Raw genomic sequence first — 18009 nt, 5'->3', positions numbered from 1 at the left:
GAGAGGCCCCTTGGTCTTGCAAACTTTATATGACCCAGCACAAGGGATGGCCTGGGCCAAGTAGTGTGTGTGGGTGGGTAGGGGAGCAGGGGTGGGGGTGGGGTATAGGGAACTTTTGGGATAGCATTTGAAATGTAAATAAAGAAAATAATAATAATAAAAAAATTGTGAAATAAAAAACCCAGAAAATAATATTCATATTCCCACAGCCAAGAAATAAATATTGTTTTTTTCAAAATGGCAAAAGATTTATACTGATTTCACTAAGAGAATATTATAAATTGTTATAATTAATAACATATTTGGAAGAATATTTTTAATGGTTTATGACCCTTTACAGGAGAGCTTAAAACAGTTTAAATAGCACTTTTGTGGTTACTGTAGAAAGCTATGACAAAGTGATCAATTAACTAATTTTGAAGCACATGAAATATGTCATGCTAAATTATAGACACCTCAATTATAAAAATCTGAGGGGGGAAACTAGATGAAATTTCCATTAACATTTTATTTATGTATTTATGTGTCATATATTAATTTATTTTTTAATTCAGAAAATATTTGTCTATATAGCTCTAGGTGTCTTGGAACTCACTCTGTAGACCAGGCTGGACTCCACTCAGAGGCCTCAGAGGCCTCTGCCTCCTGAGTTCTGGAATTAAAGGCATGTTCCAATACACCTGACTTAAATAATTTTAAATTATTTTATTAATTTGGGTATTTTACTAGCCTTTATGTCTATGTATCACTTTCATTCAGTGCCCAAACAAGAGCTAGAAGAGGATGTCAGATCCCCTGGAATTGGAGTTCCAGAGGACAGGTGTGAGCTGCCGTGGGTGTTGGGATTTGAGCCCAAGCCCTCTGGAAGAGCAGCTGGTTCTCCTAAGTGCTGAGCTCTTTCTCTAGCCACTTTTAATTTTCTTAAGTAAATAGTAAAAATATCAAATACTATGATGTTTTTTATTTCTGAGTTTATAAAAACAGTATCATAATAATTGTACTGGTAAATATCACTATTCACAAAATGCTAGAAATTATGAAATTTTGTGCACCTTTAAAATTTATGTTAAAAAATGTAGGCTGTCAAGTTAAACTATGGGAGATGTAGCTTGGGATGTGTGAAGTTATTTCAGCAAAATTGGAAAACTGTTGACATGCACAAGCATATAAACCTACAGAAAGAATGTGGAGTACATACTATGCAAGTGTGACAACCATATGTAATACTTCTGAATTTCTAGGTGCAAGGCATTGACTGAAATTCAACCATGTCTTCATCTTGTTAGAAAAAAAAACACTGTCATCCATGTTTATCTATGAGATTGCATGGCTAAAATCCATTTGAGTCTGTTACATTTTGTACATAGCAGAATTAGAACAACATTTGGATACACAACCTCTGTCAATCTGCTTGTGATTAATCAGGGTATTGATCAGGTAAGAATGGGAGGATATTTGATTACTTGGGGAAAGGGGGAGTTATTAATCACAAATCTGAAGCTCCTTTGCTTGCTGATGTCAACTAACTCCTCTTATCACTATGCCCACTTCATAACTAAAGCTAGAACTCAACATGCCCTTGGAAATCATCACAAAATCAGATTCAAACAAATAAACCATTTGCAGGAATAACTTATTTTCTGTAACTGAATGATGAACTAGGCTATGTAAAGAACACATATTTGTCAAAATTCACTAATTAATATTGCAATCAAGTTTTGTGCATTTTATGATGTATAAATTTTACCTTAAAGGACCATTAACAAATATTTAATATTGTTCACTGATATGGAGGCTGGATTGTTTAAAGTATGCCAGGTCTGAAATGCACTTTGAATCAAAGAAAAAAAGCTTGAGGATATAAGCATGTAATGAAACACAATAAATATTAATGATAAACCTAAGTAATCAGTGTACATGCTTTCACCATAAAATTGTTTCATTGTTTCCTTACAAGTGAAGTGCTCCATAATGAACTTCTAAAATTTTAATGAATGCTAATTTTATAGATAACAATGAGAAGTATTTATCTTTTCTAGTGGTGTTTATATAAAGAGGAAGGAAATCAATTTCATACATCAATTGAAGATTATTTTTATCTACACAATTAGGAATATGAGGCTCAAATTCCAGGAAGACAAAACAACAAATTGGAATCTCTCTGAATGAGCAAAGGCAAAAGTTGAGATGAAACACAAAATACTACATAAAAGGCACAGTGAAATGCATCATCAAAAAGGCAAGACCACGCAGAAGAATCATCTTCAAAATAAATAAACCTGAAACAATAATAAAATCACATACATATAAAGGAAAACAGCCAGCGACAATAATGGGAGAGTTCAGTGCCCCAGTCTCACATTCAGATGGGTGTTTCAGTAGATCCAGAGAGGTTAGGGTCTAGGAGGGATTCAAGGTTCTCCATTGCAGGAAGAAATTGAACAGACTTTATGGGCAGATTGGGAGTCAAGCCAGTAAAGAAAGGAGTAGGAAGGGCCTGGGGAATGTCAAGATAGAAGAAAGATGGAATGGAGGGAGTGTGTGTGGAGAGATGGCTGAAATTGGATGAGCATTTGGGGATGGTGTGGAATCCTAGTGTAGTGGAGACTTCCTGAAATCTATGAAGGTGATTCTAATGAGAATTCCTAGGATTGGAGTATGTGGCATATCAACTGGTCCTTTTTACAGTCAGGCAAGGTTTCCAGTGGTATTACTTAGATGCAATAAATTTAGTTCTGGGCCAAGAGGATCCCATGGAAATCCCCAAAGTACATGGGCCGTTGCTTAGACAAAGGGCTGCTCTCCGATATCTGAGAGCAGGCCCCATGGCTGAAATACAACACTCACATAACTCATTGAACTTGAAGAGGTCAAGCTGATGCCTACATGAAGCTTTTACCCCTGTGTTTTAGTCTCTTGGTACAGGAAATCACTCTACAGGCTGCCAAAAGAGAAATGTAGACACCAGTCTAGCCACAAAATCTTCAACCTCCAGTATGTCCTGTCTATAAATATGCTAGAACAATAGTGACATTGAACTTGTGGGAATAGCCAACCAATGTCTGATTTGACCTAAGGCTTACCCCATGAGAATGAACCCACACTAAACAATGCATGGTTAACCAAGAATCAGAGACTAGACAACACAGAGGCCTAGAGTAAAACCAAATACTACTGCCCTAAAAAATCAAAATGTTTCATTATATTCATAGACATATGAGTATATCTTGTGCAATCATCATCAGAGGTGGTTTCCCGCAGCAGATAGGAATAGATGCGAAGATCCACATCCTGACATTGTGCAGAGAAAGAATCTAAACTGGAGATCTCCAACAAATCCCTTCCTCAGATCTCTGGGGATCCTGTGGAAGAGGGGGTAGAAAGATTGTAAGAGTCAGAGGAAATAGAGCATACCAGGAGAACCAGGCTGTCTGAATCAACCAAGCAAAGTGCATATGAGCTCACAGAGACTGAAGAGGCATCAACAGGGCCTGCACCAGGTCCTCTGTGTATATATTATAGCTATTAGCTTAGTATTTGTATGGGACTCCTGAGTGTGAATATGAGTGTGCATGATTCTTGTGCCTGCTCTTGGGACTATTTTCCTCCAGTTGGGTCCATAGGTTCAACTTCAATATGAAATTTTCTTCTTCATATTCTATTTTATTCTGTCATGTTTGGTTGTTATCTTTTCTAATGAGACACAGCAAGGTAACGTATTGTGAAGAAGAAAAGGTGGGAAGGAACTGGGAAGGGTAGGTGGAAGAGAGAGAGAGAGAGAGAGAGAGAGAGAGAGAGAGAGAGAGAGAGAGAGATATCAAATAAGAACAAGAGAAAACCTCCCACAAACTACACTGTCTGGAATCTGAACAGTGCATTATGAATAGCAGATGACTGAAGAAATAAGGAAGGAAATGAAGAGATTCTTTCACTTGAATAAAATGACAGCACAACTGGTTCCACCTCTGGAGTACAGCCTAGATAGTGCTAAGATGACACGATGATATCTGCAGAGAGTTATAGCTCCTCTCAAGAAAAATAATTCTAGAATTTCAAATAAAGGATCTAATTTTGCACAAGTTTCTGGGACAGGAAGAAGCCTAAGTCGATGACAAGCAAACAAATGATCAAACATAACTAGATATAACAAACAAACAACATATAAAATAAAGCACACGAGCTGGAACTTTGAGATGAAAATTTGCATACCCATTAGTCAAACTAACCAAATAAGAGGACATGAATTAATAAAATCATAGAGGAAAATGGAGTTGTTCCAATAGACCTCAATAAAGTCAAGAAAAGCATCAAGGATATGTACATCTCAAACCTATATTCCCCAAAACTATAAAACTTAGAAAAAAATGGTAAGTTCCTAACCACATATAATCTATCAAAGTTAAATGAGGAAGAAATAAAATTTATGCAAGAGTATGCATTGACAAATTCCTCAGAGGAAAAAACAGGAGCAGCTGGATTGACTGCTGAATTCTACCAAATCTTTATGGAAGATTTAACTCCAATACTTGTCAAATGGTTCTCAAATTTAGAAATGGAAGAAATGCTACCAAATTTCATTATATGGAGATAGCAACCTCCAACCTCCAAATCAGATAAAGCCATGCATACAAAATTTAAAAAATAAGATGTACATTAGTTTCCAAGATGAAAATCGAGTTAAAAATTCTCAAAGAAAATATCTGTAAACTAAATTCAAACACACTGAGATGATCTATGTGGATAAGCTGATTTAATTGTTTGTGTGCAAGATTTATGCATCAAGTCAGTAAACCCAATACAACACATAAAAAAAAAAAAAACCCTTAAAGACTGAAATCATAAGATCCTCTCAATAGGTGGAGGAAAGGCATTTGACATCATTCAACAGACCATAATAGTAAAGCAATGGAGAAACAAAAAACTAGAAGGAATGTATCTTAACATAACATAAGCTTTCTATGACAAACACGTGTTTACCTTAAAATCTTGCCTGACACATGACCTCTGTTCTCCTTGCTCATTCATTATGGTGTTTGACATCTTAGGGAAGCAAGATAAGAGAAAGAAACATAGGAGATACAAACAGGAAAGAAGTGAAATTATCCCAAACTGTAGGTGGCATGGTTTCACACGTAAAAGACCTTATGAACACTACCAGAAAAACTCTCTCACCTGATAATTCTATCACCAATGTTGCAGAAAAAAATTTAAAAATCAGTAGCTCCAACATGTAATAAGGACACATGCTCCACTCTGTTCATTGCAGCCTTATTTGTAATAGCAAAAAGCTGGAAACACCCAGATGTCTCTAAACCGAAGAATGGATACAGAAAATGTGGTTCATTTACACAATGGAATGCTATTGAGCTATTAAAAATGAGGACATCATGAATTTTGCTGGCAAATGGATGGAACTAGAAAATATGATCCTGAGTAAGGTAACCCCAACCCAAAAGGACTTGCATAATATGTACTCACTGATAATTGGATATTAGCCTAAAAGTATAAATTACTCGGGATAAAACCCACAGACTGTAAGAAGTTTAAAAAGAAGTCCCAAGTGAGGATAATGCTTCAATCCCTTAGAAGGGGGAATAAAATAATCACAGGTGTCAGAGGGAACTAGGGACTTGGATGGGGAAAGGGGGGAGGAGAGGGAAAGGAGAACAGGACCAGGTATGGGAGGGAGAAAAAAGAAGCCCAGAGGGCTGAGAGAATGAATGGGGGCAGGGATTCCCCTCGGAAAGTCCTAGAGACCTGGGAGGTAGGAGACTCTCAGGATTCAATGGGAATGAACTTAGCCACAATGCCAAGAGTGGGGAGAGGGAACTTGAAAAGTCCAGCTCCAGTAGCTAGAAAGGGCCTCAAGTGGCGGGATGGGGTTACTAACCCAGAGTCAAAATTTCTGACCCACAGTTGTTGCTGTTTAAAAGAACTATGGGGACAAAAAATGGAGCAGAGACTGAAGAAAAAGAGGTCCAGTGACCAGTCCAAATTGGGATTTATCTCATGGAGGTCACCAGGGCCTGACACTGTTACTGATGCTATAATGTGCTTACAGACAGGAGCCTAGCATGGTTACCCTCTGAGAGGCCCTACCAGCAGCTGACTGAGACATATGATGATACACCCAGCCACAGGACTGAAGTCTATGGTTGGAACTAAGGGAAGGATTGAAGAAGCTGACTGGGAGGGTGACCACATAGGAAGATCAGCAGTCTCTAACCCAGACCCCTAGGAGGTCCCAGACATTGAGCCACTAACCAGGCAGCATACACGGGCTGGTTCAAGGCCCCAGGCACAAATATATCGCAGAACTGCCTGGTCTGGCCTCGGTGGAAGAAGATGTGTAGATTATTTGAGAGACTTAAGGTCCCAGGGAAGAGGGATGCCCAGTGGGGGAAAGGGAAAGCATCTCTTGAAGGCAAAGGAGAAGGGGACTAGGATGAGGAACTGTTGGGAGGCAGAGGGAGCAACAGCTGGAATGTAAATAAATAAAATCTTTTTTTAAAGTTAGAAGATTTTTACATTATAATAACAAACTTGTTAAGGAATAACTAAGGACAAATATCCCATTCCCAATAGCTTCAAAGTTATCTAGAAATAAACATAACCAAGAAGATTAAAAAACCACTAAAATACATACAATAAAACACTTAAAAGATATTGAACATGACTCCAGACAAGGATAAGGAGTCCATGCTCGTGCATTAGAAAAAAAAAAAAAAAATGATACTGTATTCACAAAAGTGCTGTGCAAATGCAATGCAGTCCTCATCAAAGTTTCAATGACATACTTTACAAAGCTTAAAAAAAAAAACCCTAAAATTTATCTATGTAATGCAAATGACCTCAAATATGCAAAGCAGCCATGAGCAGAAAGGACACTGCTATCACAACGCCTGATTTCAAATTATACTTCAGAGCCATAGTAATAAGAAGCCATGCTACTGGGGGATACAACTAAACCTCACAGTATATAAAGAAATAAAGGACTGATATATACACATAGCTATGTCTGTGGGATCGTGAAAGGTAGCCGTGGTTCCCCGGTTGAGCTAAGGCTCAAAGCCCCAGAGATCCTGCAGGGATTATATGTGCTCTGCCTGTTCCCGGGCACCAGCTCCCTGTCACTAGCTGCAGACCCCATAGATGTGTGACCATCAGTCATGTAAGAGCAGTGCTCCCAAGCCTCTCCAGTTGTAGAGGACTTGACCTGTGGTCATGTAGGCTCAAGACAGATCTCCGTTTTAATGAGGTATCTAAAGGCATAGCCAATAAGCTTTCCTTCACAGACATTCCTCCCTGCAAAAGGTATTTAATCTCAGGTCCACCCTGAGAACTGGGGAATGGTTTTACTCATCCACTTTCCGCCATGACAATAAATGCCTTAAAACCATCAACTGCCTCTTTTCATGGGGATCCGATATGGGGAGCCATGGAGAAGACCTTCACCTATAAAACCTGTCTATCCTCCAATAGATGATCTCTCTATGCTACCAGTCACAGCTGCCACCAAGCCCAAGCTCAAGCCAGCTTGTTTTCAAGCCAAAGACTCTTCCATGAGGCCAGCCTGAGCTCCCCATTCTCCCCCTACCCCCCACGCACAGCCCCAGCCTAGAACCAGCCCGAGGGCCCCCACTCCAGTTCTCAGCTCTTCCACGGCTTCCAGCAGTGCTTGGATATCCAGAAGCTTAAGAACCAGATGGTCCTGGCCTCATCACAGGCCCAGGGACCTGCTAACCAGCTCCAGCTGTCCCGTGCACCAGACTGTGCTTTATAACCCCCGGAACCGTGTACCGGGGCGTCCCTATGGGCCAACACCCACCCGGGCAACAGTCTGGGTAGGAGCAGTCGACTCCAGTGTCCCGCCTCCCTGAGCTTCCGTGCCCTCTGGCAGAGAGTACCCACAACCCTACATATGCCCACCTTTTTTTCATAAGTATGTCAAAAATATCAACTGGAGAAAGCCTCTTCAACATGTGATGGAACTCTTTAAATGGAATAGAACCTTTATACTTTAAAAAAAAAAAAAAGGATACTGCAATAATCTACCTTCCCCCACCTTATATACTTGTGCCTGCCTATGCTTGCCAAGTACCAACAATTTACCTTCTAGCCTTAGAGTCTCTCCTACTAGATCCATGTATGTGGAAGTAGGGAGACTATTTTAAAAGCAAGCAAAATCCTCACATTCAATCAAGTCCATGCATGAAGCTATTATGCAGGTAATAAGACTAGTTAGGTTCCCCAGCACTGCCTTTCATGTCAGAGAGACATATCAGAAATAATACTGTACCTCTGTAAATATTAGTTAGCTTTCTGCCACCTTCAGTCTCAAAACTTGCAAGACTGGTAGCTCTTCTCATCCCAAATTTGTAATTGGAATGTGAAGAAGTTGTATTCATCAACAATAAAGATGATCTTACAGAAAAAACAATCACAACTGGGAATTAAAGCAATGAGTATAGCCTGCTATGTGGTATGCAATCAATAAACTGTCCAATCATGTAATTGCTTCCCACTAAATAGTAATGAAGACCAGTGTAGTTTTACCTGATAGGGACATGAGTATATTGTACCTCAGAGTTACATCTCCTCTGTAGATATGTATACAATTTATTCATGAGGGATTTTACCATTCCACTAACTTACAAGTGAATAATTATATTACTCTCTTACGGGAATAAAATAACATTGGAGGTGATGCTTCTATGAGGAAAGTCAGCAGTATTTCTGTTGACTGAATAAGTGGCAAATAGGGATTCTTCATCGTATTAAGCAAAGTAACATGAAAAGGTTAAAGGGTTAATTGCAATAACTGACTATGATTACCAAGAAAATAGAGGATTGGGTTTGCTTGTTATGGGTGTGTAGAATAATATGGGTAAAACGCAGGTGAAGTACTCACATTATTCAATCTAATAGCAAATGCTATTAGAGAAATCACTGCAGTGTTAGAGATATGGAAATGCTCGGTATTTGAGAGCATATATCTCTTTAAAAAGAAGATTTGGGTATATTCCTAGCTAAAGTAAAACAATCAGCTGATGTAGGTGCTGGAAGCCTAGAGAACATCAAATGTAGAGAAGTGAGATGGTACAAATTTGAGGCAGTCAGAGTCTCATGAACATTCATCTAAAGCTATAACTTACCTGAAATACCCCCTTATGGTTTTATACACACACACACACACACACACACACACACACACACACACACACACACTCATGCTTTTGTATGTATGCATGTATGTATGTGTGTATATATATGTATGTATGTAGTCTAAATTCAATTGGTTTCTCCTAAGCTCCGTTCTAATGATGAACTTTATCATTTAGTTTATGCTTGTTTACTATCACAGTACAGAGAGAGTAGAGATGTGAGCACAGCCTGGAGAGTACAGATATGGATGTGAGTTTCACCCGAGGGGGCACTTTATATCCTTCTGGAGCCATGTGGCATGCAATGTTGTCTTTGGAAGATTGTCCCATGATCGTATTATTTCATTGTGGAGAACACTGAAGAGTGCTTGGCTTGGGTCAGTAAAAGGCACCGAGCTTTGTTAAGTGATAGAATTTCACATTATTTCACAGGAGATAGCTGGATAGGTAGAGCTCTTTTTTTTGCCCAGTATCTATGAGGCCTTGCAAGCTATCACCAGCACTAGAAAAAGACATTTCACCACTCCATACACAGCAAGGGAAAGAAACCGATTGTTTCCTTTCTGTATCTACTCTGTAGTTAGAGAGGAGATTAATCTGAACAGCACAGCCCATGGAAAGAAACTGGAATACATGAGAATGATTCATGGTAGTGGTGTTACTGAAGTTCAGCTGTCAGTGTTTGGGGTGACAGCTCAGACTGACAGACTGACAGTATCCTGAGGGCTTCCTTACAGTGTCTGCTTAGCCCATTTTCTACAAGTTAGCTTCTCGTGCCTCCGATCTGCTTTCTAATAAAACTCTAGATTTTGAGCAGTTTCAGCTCATTCCAACACATTCATTTTCTAAAATTATCCATCTCTGGTGCCCAAGCTTAAAACAAGAGAGCGTCACTTTTAAAAGGGTGTGCATCGAATATATTCTCCTCAAAAGAATGATTCTACAAAATATATTGCTTTTTCCAATGCAGTTAAGAGAAGGATGTCTCATCTTTTAACCAGACATTTATAAGTTCAAGGGATGAAAGAATGAATTTGTAACTGCAATTCACATTTACTTACTTATGAATTCAGTATTTTCATGTATTTATTAAACAGATGTATTTGTTTATCTATAGCACATTTATTCATAATTACCTCCGATTGAGCATGCATATATATATATATATATATATATATATATATATATATATATATATATATATAAATCCAAAATGCTACAAAATGCAAAGCATTTTGGATAACAACATGATATAAAATGCAAAATTCTACCTTAAGCTTATGGGATGGGGGTCACGGTCAGAACATAGGTGCACAAAATTGCATAAAATCTCTCCATGCTTTATTATATAGCACACATGAAAATGAATAAATTCCATGCTCAGACTTGAGTTTCATCAACACTGTATTTCATGCATGTGCAAATATTACAAAATCTGGAATACAAAATATTCCTGGACCCAGGTATTTCAGATAAAGCATTCTCAGCTTGCCGGCCTTAGGTGGATTTTTTTTTTTCTTTTGCATTTTCTTACAGCCTGTTTTTCAGTCAGCCATACACACATAATTGGTTCTCTGAAATGCCTATGAAATGCGAGCAGGCATAATATAAGTTGCCTTCAAGCATGACACTTCCGCCTGTTTGACAGATTCTCAAACGCAGCACTGTGACGTTTGAAGCAACAAGAATAAAGCCTGGTTGCTGGTTGCCAGGTGCATATTACAAGCACTTATTTTTGAACCCAATATGAGTGAGAAATAGCTTTCTCCTGTCGTTTTGCACTGAGAAGTTTTGTGTTGTATGATTTGTTTATTACCACAGTTGGACTTATTATCCTCGCTAGGAAATCTCTTTGGTGTAGGGTAAAGCTAAAAAGCTAAAAGATTATCAGTATATGGATAGTAGCTCTACTAAGGAGATCCACCTCTCATCAATATCTCTGCATAAATAAGAAGCTGGATTTAGGTGGCTTTTATGTTCAACTTCATAGTCAGTATTGTGGAGATAACACATGTGTACATGAGCATACATGCATGCATACACAGGTGTTTACATACAGAGAACAATCACTGGCATAACGACTTAGGAAAGGTAGCAGAATCAACATTCATCACCATGTTTCCTCCTAGAAATGTTTCTGGATACATGTCACATGTTGCTCGAGCACAGTGGTTCTACCCCTTCTTAATGCTACACAACCCTGTAGTACAGTTCCTCATGTGGTGTTTCCAACCTTAAAAGTATTTTTGTTGCTACTTCATAACTGTAATTTTGCTACAGTTATAAATTATCATACTGTAAATATTTTGGGGGAATAGAGCTTTGACAAAGGGGTCATGAGCCACCGGTTGAGAACCAGTACTCTACCAGAAAACACAATATTTTCTTCTTTAATAAATGGACAATTTAGAGGCATTTCTCTCCCCATAACACAGGGCCTCTCTACCTCCACCAAGAAGGCACATTTCCAGAGCACTGGACATTCTTGAGAGGGGAGGTGCTCATTCACAACTAGGTCCATACTTGTAAGGAGAGCGGAGCCACAGAACAAAATCACAAGACCAAAGGCAAGACTCTTCATGAGCTCCTACCAGCATATGGGACCTACATTTGAAGTTCTTGCTTGTCTCCAAGAACTGTATGAATCATAATATCCCACTGAGATCTAAGGATGCAAGCTCTACCTATAAGATATTTGAGTCTGAGTAAGAAAACCTACTCCATCTTGCCTGCTCCTGCTTCTATTTTAATGAGACCCTGATCATCAGCAGTCCTATTGTGTCCCTGTCACCTCTAATGGCTGTTTCTCCTCTGACTTCTTCCTCTGTTGCCACTGTATGGTCAACTGAATCATGTACTATTGTGACTCATTTGTAAAAGTATTGCATTTTTAATTAGTTTGTGTCCCTGCGTGTATGTGTACAGGCATGTCCATGTGGTGCTATTGTGGAGGTCAGAGGACAGCTTGTGGGGAGCAGTCATCAGGTCTGGTGGTAGTGACTTTACCAACTGAGTCACCTCACCAGCCCAAACTTAAACTTTTTCCCCTAAGACTGCATATACCTTGGGGCAATGAGTTATCCATAGCCCATCTTTGCATTTTTGATGCTTAGCTCAGTGCCTAGAGGCACTAAATACTCAAATACTATAAAAACTTTATTAGGTTCTCAAGTAATTTATAGTAAATATAAGGAAAAGTAAATGACCAAAGGTATGATTAGTTGTCATATCAGATATTTCTGTATGGAAAATGCACATATCCACGAGAGTATTCAAGGACATAGAACTCAGAAAGTTTGAACATGGACCATGTCTCATTATCTCTCCTAGGACTTGGAAAGTGTCATTCAACATAAATGTACAGAACAACCTTTTGACAGTAGAACACGGAAAGGGGTCACAGAACAGAATTTGGAGCTGTTTTTAAGAGTGGGGAAATTTCATCATCCTGAAAGCTGCTGGGATCTACTCTGGGTAAATGAAGGCACTGGCTGACACACTGGCTGACACACTGGCTGAAACTTTTAAGATCTTTGAAAATTGTAAGAACCATACAAACCAAAGATGTAAATCTAAGATAAGTTTCTCAGTAAAGAGTTATTGGAGAAAATGCCCAGAAGTGCTGGGGCAGGATGTGGCTGTTCAGGGTGTGTTTCTACATCTGAGAGTTGTAAACTTTCAGAGGTAGACAATATTTGAGAACCTTCCTTCTTCAGGTCATTTATTCCTATAAATGGCTTTTCAAGTCTCTGAGATTCATTTTCCTCTGATATGCTTACCCACTAAGGTCTGCAGCACATATCCTGGACATCAGGAGCTCTTAGTCTGGAAGATTCCCCATGTCTTCACCATAGCCCTCACTTCTAACACTCCCTTAGTGAGTATTAGAAAAGACTGGGGTTTTATCAAAGGAAGTAGACTTAAACAGATAAACTTCCCTGCCAATTAAATTACCTACCCCAACCCACCTGTGCTCCAGCAATAAGCGAACAGTGCAGTTCCGGCCTTATGATGGGACTTGGTGACAGTTCGTGATACTGTGAGAGACACGTAGGGAATCTCGGCCCCATACAGTCATAGTCAGTCAAGCACATGGTGGGACCCAGAAAGTACAAATCAGACCTTTACCTCGAGTTTATGTCATAGTTTTTAGTTCATCCAGAAAATCTAGCATGTGTAAGTTGGGTCAAGCTCCTTCACTGTTTTCCTGGGGAAGAGAATTTGATTTAGAGTCTTGGGGCTACTCCATGACTCAACACCACTGGTCTCAGCCAGTAATACAAATCTCTTCCCCTAAGTCCCTGATTTTCCTTCCTCCCCCCACCCCCCGTCTTTTGCCCTAAAGCTCGTAAGCCTATTCTCTTCTTCCCCAGATTCATGTCTTCAATTCACCATGTCCCATACTAGATGTGAAGGAAAACCAGCAGAAGAGGAGAGCATCAGGCCTGTCTTCTGTCCTTAGTGTGCTCTTAAGAACAGTACCTGATTTGTGCTTCAAGTCCATGCCTTCCATGCTTACATGTGTCACCATGTTTTTCAGTGTGAGGTGCAGGAAGTACACAAAGGCCAGGCTGTCCAATCCTCCCTTCCCCACCCACCCACCCACCCACCCCTGCAAAAAAAAACAAAAACAAAAACAAAAAAAACAAAAAAAACTATGAAAGCAGCAAGCAGGAAGTGAACTGACTTCAAAAAGGAATTCAAAGGCAGTACAGACAAGATCTTAGATCAATGGTCCTCGACCTCCCCAAAGCTGGGAGCCTTTAATACAGTTCCTCAAATACTTTGCTGCTGCTTCATGATGATAATTTTGTTACTGCTGCGAATCATGATGTAAAAGTAATCTAAATATCTGATGTGTAGGATATCTTCGCTATAACCCCCAAAGGAGTCACGGCACGTGGGCTGAGAACCAGTGCCTTAGAGATTGATAGTACACCTGAGACTCAAGGGTCTAAGCCGTTTCTGCACTTTTGTCAAGCCTCCTGCTTAGATTTTCATTTGTTCTTCCAAACTCCACAGTCCCCAGTCTATAAGATCAAAACCACATAAATGACAAATGCACAACTTGGTTCTTCCTATGTAACTCACTTTACATAGCAAGCAAAGACAAAAGGGCTCTTAAGAAACAGACAGCATCACTTCTGCCCAGAGAAATAAAATATGATGAAGACAAGAGACCCATAAGGGGCTAATTGTTTGGTTCTCTCTCCAGTGTGGTGTGAGCTGTCAGTCATATGGGTATAGTGCATGGGGTTCCTAATTGAATCAACAGTGACACTCTGAACATAAATCTATATCTGAAATGTCTTGAAAAGAACTGCCAAGAACTGACAGTCCGTGTGCTAAGGGTCACAGGTATAAATTAACTTAGACACTGATCACAAAAAGTGAGTGTAAGGCCAGATACAACGATGTTGGCACCTATGAAGAGTAGCATATGTGCTTGATTTAAAGACTGCAAATTTATTATGTTCTATTCTGCTAGTTAAATGCATGAGCGGGTCATTTTCAGACCAATGCTAGTGGCACGTGATCTCTGAAACTGACATTCAATCCAGGTGAGCGGAGCGTCTTAGATTGGGCTGGAATTTCCACTCCTATATCAGGAGCAAGGTCTCTTTTGCTGAAATCAACATTTAAATTGCGTTATATTATTTTCTACATATGAAACAAAGTAAATGTATAAATCTATTGAAGAGAGTGACAGACAGTCTTAGGGGAAGCCTTCTATTCCATGGTCTAAACTAGCCCCTCTTCATCCCTTACCATACCATGGACAGGGAGCCTTTTCTAATCCCTTTGCATCAATTAGCTAATCAATCAAACTGTGAAGTTCAGTTTTTAACTGAGAGAATGAACCTCCCTCATCAACAATGCCAGAAATAGAAGCCATGCACCATTTTGGCAAAAGTGTTCCTTAGCCCCGATTAGGTTCCAGTGCACCTTTTATTTCTACAAAGAGAAATCACCTTGATGAATTATTTTCATTTTGATCTTGTGTTTCTTTATGTAATACTGAGATTATTCATTTCCAACAATGCTTGCTAGACATGCACTCTGCTATCAAAGGGTGTCCCTGGTGTGACATTCCTGTCTCCGACTCTCAAGTAGCTGAGATTAGAGTGCTGCCAGGCAAGGCTTACTTTGTTTCTAGTTTCCTTTCTATTTATGCATAAGAATCATACATAATGAGGTTTCTAAAAGTTCTCTTAATTCAATAAAGTAAACATGTTCAATGTAGTTCTTGTTTTCCGAAGACATCACCTCTTACTGTCAATGGTGTTTTCAGATTTGATTGGAATGAGATGTTCTAACTCCTCATTTCCTCCATAACAGTCTCTATGGTTACCTCATCATTCTAAGGATTGATTGCATTATCTGTTACACCTTTTTTTTTTCTCCACAGCCTCCCTTTCCCATGTGCATGCCAACCTCACTGCATCTAATTAAAACAAATAGGAAGTGCACAAAAAGCATTCCAAACTAAATTTTCATGAAAATTATGTTCCCAAATTTATGACAAAAACCATCTAAAGTATTTCACATCATACTTTTTCACTATCAAGCTGATATTCCGTGTTAAATCCCATTTGTTTGAGAAAAATTACAATTATGGTTCATTGTATGAAACAAAGTACAGAGGCTGAGCTCAGAAATGCCATGATTATTTTCCTTGTTCCTACTGCAATTTTCTTGAATAATAATGCAGAACAGCTAAAGATTCCACCATGGCAACCAGTTCCTATGCAAAGTTATTAAAAACTGAGAAGAAAAATTCTCGCTGACCTTGGAGGAGAAAGTCATGGTAAAAATCACATAAGGAATTAAAAAACAAAAAACAAAAAAAACAAAAGTAAAAGGCAGCAAGACTTTCCTCTTCCAAAATGTAAAGAAAAGGAACAGCTAGGGCACGGTTAAAAGTAAGTAGCCCAAGTCATGGTGTAGGTGTTCCTTAACTTTGTGACTTTGGGAAACTCATCTAACATTGTTGAATGTCAATAGCTTCATTTATAAAAAATAGAATCAATAAAAATAACATCATAGCATTGTCCTAGGACCAACTAATATTGGTACTTAAATTCAAGAATATCATCAACATAGCAAATAACATATCATTTGAAAAATCTATAAAGAGGGATGTAGTATAATTTGACCAGTATTTAGAATAAACAAACAAAAAGTCTGCCCAGCTGCTGTACAGAGATTACGGTAGGAAGGATAAAGAATTATCTGCTGTGGCTTTCAAGATATTACACTATAGTGGCCTATGCCTGAATTTCATGTGTTTACAGTTGAAATTATTTTAGGAGATATAATCTATATACTCTGGAATGGGACTGACTCACAGAGTGCAGAAAAAAATAAGGACTGAGAATCCCCTCCAGAACTATGGATTGAGAAGCTGCAAATATGCTAGCATTAGTTACTGAATCAGGGAAGTCTGCGTAGATATTGTAATCAAGGGCACAGTGAAGCCACCACACTTGATAGCTCCATGGGTGGAAAGAAAGCATTATTGGGGATAAAACTGCCAAGGCAATCTCCTTGGGGAGAGAGAAGAGCAAAATGGAGGAAAAGCAAGCAGATTGCATAAAAGGCAGCAGGGAGGGGTCTTAGAGCTGATACACACTGTTTCAGTTGACTGGGAGCTAGTTGCCCCTGTTGGAGGTTCTTGTCTTTTGGTTGGATATTGTTCTTGCTTTAAAGGAGGTGTCCTTGTAAACAGTAACCCACAATTAGGTCTCTGTTTATCCAATAACAATCCTTCTGTTTATCTGGCCATGTCCTTCTGTTTAGCCAGCACTGTCGTTTATGGGGGTGGGGCAACTTTAGACCTAACAGAAATGAGGGGGTGGTCACTTAGGTAGTATGAGAGGAGCAGAAACTGCTATCGGGTTGGTACTTCCAATCACTGGGGAATAAACCCTGCAGATATCTGTGTTGCAGAAAAGGATGTAAGTCCTAACAGCCTAACTAGACCTACTCCCAGTGCACGATCAGAGCCACAATATATCCTACCACATACTGACATAAAATTAATAGTACAATTTTAGGAACAGCAGTTCTATTTTTTCTTGATTTTTGTGGATTTTTTTTATTTATATCCAAACCCAAAACGCTAAGCCAAGAAAAAGATGCTTTCTCTCCCTTCTCCTGTCACAAGAGTAGCAAGCAACACTCTGGAAATCCTCTTAACTGATCCCTTCCCGGAAAACTTGATTGCTCCTCTCCCCCGTGGGCTTCATTAACAGTAAGAGTTGACCCAGGCATCTTGAGGAAATGTGATGCTTCCTTCTCAGTTTTCCCCACAAAGCTAATCCTGATCTGGAACTTGGGTCCTGACAGTAGCCTGGCTCCTCCTTCCTTGAAGGCAGTGACTCCAGGATATAAGATTTAGTCACAGCATTTGTCATGTCAAAAATCACTTCTTGGGTTCCTGTCACTCTTTCTGAATCACATTTTCTACGAAATTCACATTGTCCTGCTTGACAGACTCTTTCCTGATTGATTTAGGAACATAGGCTCAACTGTTTTCTTAGGGAAACCATAGTCACATTTACAACTCCTTTTACATCTTTGCATTTACAGTATCAGCGTTACAACCTGAGTCTGAGGGCTCTATGCTTCACCTACCAGGAATTGTCTAAGCAATTAGTGTAGACAGCCATAAGTCAGTGATAAGTGGGTTAGGGCTTCTTCCAAATTCTTTTAAATTCTGAGCCTAATATTTTTCAGAAATACAAGTATTTCCGGATCACCTGACTGACTATTCAGATTCACCTAAGTTTTAGAATTCTACCAAGTTTTTTTTTTTTTTTTTTTTTTTTTTTTTTTTTTTTTT

The sequence above is a fragment of the Mus pahari genome, chromosome 10 (assembly GCF_900095145.1).
Source record: "Mus pahari chromosome 10, PAHARI_EIJ_v1.1, whole genome shotgun sequence".
NCBI lineage: Eukaryota > Metazoa > Chordata > Mammalia > Rodentia > Muridae > Mus > Mus pahari.
The sequence above is the reverse complement of the archived record's forward strand: the minus strand, read 5'-3'. Positions refer to the sequence as shown.